Source organism: Suricata suricatta, chromosome 14 (genome assembly GCF_006229205.1).
Source record: "Suricata suricatta isolate VVHF042 chromosome 14, meerkat_22Aug2017_6uvM2_HiC, whole genome shotgun sequence".
NCBI classification, from domain to species: Eukaryota; Metazoa; Chordata; class Mammalia; order Carnivora; family Herpestidae; genus Suricata; species Suricata suricatta.
In genome coordinates this window covers 11550006-11552940 of record NC_043713.1, presented here as the reverse complement: position 1 = coordinate 11552940, position 2935 = coordinate 11550006, and positions in this window count along the sequence as shown.

The following is a 2935-nucleotide window of genomic DNA, read 5'->3' as shown; positions in this document are numbered from 1 at the left end:
AAAAGTGGAGCACAGAGGATTCTTAATGCAATGAATATACATGGTATAATACCATAATGATGAGTACATGTCATTAGACTGGTTGTCTGAACCCAAAGGACATACAATACGGAGTGAACCCTAAGGTGAACTATGGCTATTACCCTAAGGGTAGCCTAAGATAAAAATTGGGTAATTGTGATGTATCATTGAAGGTTTATCCGTTGTAACAAATATACCACTCTGGTGGGGAATGATGATAATGGGGGAGGCCATTCATGTGTGAAGACAGGGTAAATATGGGAAATCTTTGTAATTCACTCTCAATTTTGATATAAAACTAAAGTCACTCTAAAATTTTTTCTTCAAATTAAAAAAAAGAACAAGGATATTATCCATCTATGTTTTGCTATAAGAGATAGTCTGGCATTAAATTTAGAAGAGAGACTAAGGCAATTTATGTAACATAGCTTTGTGATTTGAACAAAAGAAAATATGAATCTAGAGCCTATTTTTTCATTGACTCTCTCCCTTCACTCCATCTTTAGAACTTTCACATGACTAAGGTATGTGTTATTGATGGTGATGACGACGATGATGAGGACGATGATTAAGACGATGGTGATGATAGATGAGTAGGCATTAGCTACATCAAGGCAATGAGGTGGGGACAGTGATAGTGAAGTGATTTCCTGGCAGATAAGAGAATACCAGAGGCAAATAGAAGCAGAGGCATTTATATACAAATATAAATGTATATAAATTTATATAAAAGTGATATGTGTCTAGGGCTCCTGTAGTGAGGAAGGGTGGTGGGGAAGAGGTATATCCCACAAGTTCATGCAGGCCGTTTTGTAAAATGTTAAGAAGTTGAGATTTACTATGAATCACAAGTGATTTAAAGAAAGAAAATTATACACACACACACACACACACACACACACGTGTGTGTGTCAGAATAGTCAGAATGACTTTTTTAAAGAGTTAAGCCTAGAAAGTTGTAGGTGATACATTTGAGAAGGGAGTAAGGGTTCCATTTAGGAGGTTATTAAAGGACTTTAGGAAAAAAGAGAGAAGTAAATGAACTAGGACTTAACTGGTAGGAAAATATCTGTTAAACCTTTTGGAGAGAAAATCTTCATGTCTTGGTGGAGTAATGACACTTGAATGACTTTATAAAGATGGACTTTATATACTCTTTTGTTGAAATCCACCCTTATCTTAAATCCACCATAAATATGCACTTCTAAATTCCTGGAATAAAGATGATGATGATGATGATGATGATGATGATGATGATGATGATGATGATGATTTACTTATAGCAGATTTTTTTCCAGTTTCATGAATATTGACAATGTAATAATTACCAAAAATATTTATGAGTATAATGGTTAAAGGAATAATCAGGTTTTTGTCCTGCCAAATTTCTTAGATTTTCTTATATGCAAAAGCACATGAATCTCTCTGTATTTTTCAAAAATCCTTGATAGTGGTGAGTATATAGGCTTTAGAGAATATCTTAGGCATATCTCTGATTATGGTGGTGCGTATATAGGCTTTAGAGAATTTCTTAGAAGATTATAGGGAAAATGGCAATAGGTACTCACTAGAAATAAAATATTCACTTTTATAATTTACCCTCTGTTCCTTTTTTTTAAGATACTCTTTTTTCTCAAGTTTCCTTAATCATTGTTCTCTTTTCTTTCTTCATTTCCTATATCAAATGTCACCCTCTCAGAGAGAAGTCTACCTTGATCATCCTTCCTGGGGTAGCCTAAATTGCCTTTTCTCCCAGATGTTCCATCTTACTTACTTTCTTCTTAATATTTCAATAGTTTTTCTGTTTACTTGCTTATTTACTATTTCTTTCCACTACTGTCTGTTTCCATTCTTTCCACTAGAATATGACCATCCTAAGAGACTATGTCACTCTGTGTTATCATGATATTTCTAACACTTCAAATGGCAATAATATAAAGGGAATTCATTAAATATTTGTTAAATGTATTAAACTGAAATTACATTTAATTATAAAGTAAAAAATGACTACCAAACTGTACAAATCTATCTCAAACACCTATCTTCTATGAAATTTTTGAGTTATCAATTAATCTACAAATTCTTGACCTAATCATTAAATAAGACTCTAGGGAAATGAGAGTTTGTTCATAGAAGTATTTCCCCAAACATTCACTTTAATAAATAATGTTCCATAGTATTCTTAATATGTGCATCAAAAAACATGTCACATTTTTATGATAGGCTATTTTAGCAGATTTGCTCTTTTAAAAAAAAAGATGGTTAATAAAGATACAGACTTTTTTCTAAGGGCGCTGTTTGAACAGCAAAAACTGAATTTAAAATATCTTGTGATGATTGAACTAATCGATGGCCAACTTTATTCTTTACGGAACTGCAGCAACACATAGATATGCTGTGATTCTCAGTACCCAAGGGCTCTAAAATTTCCTGCAGTAAGTAAGAATACAAATAGACTTGATTTTTGTGAGATCCGAGGTGCCTATGTTTCTCCTCCAAAGTTTTAAAAGGTCTTTGTGATTTGAAAAAGTTGGCAACCAACATATTACAACGGAAAACTTCTTTGAGTTTCCTGTTTCTCACGGTCTGAGACCCTTAGAGCATTGTAGAATTGATGAAACTCCACATCAACTTCTAGAAACATATGCACTAACAGATGAAACTGCACCTGAGACATTTCAGGATGGTATTTCCTAGAACTATCACACTAGAGTCTCTCTTATCTCCAGGGCCTATACAGATGTTAATATTTTAAGAAGAACACATTAGAAATATAAGTACATTAAAATTACTGAAAACTCTTAGCTCATCTTCTGGCCACAGTTTTTTTTTTTTTTTGAAAATATATTTTCTACTTTTAGTGAAAAAGCAGGATGTTGTTGTTGAAAAACTAATTAATACCCAAAGACCTGCA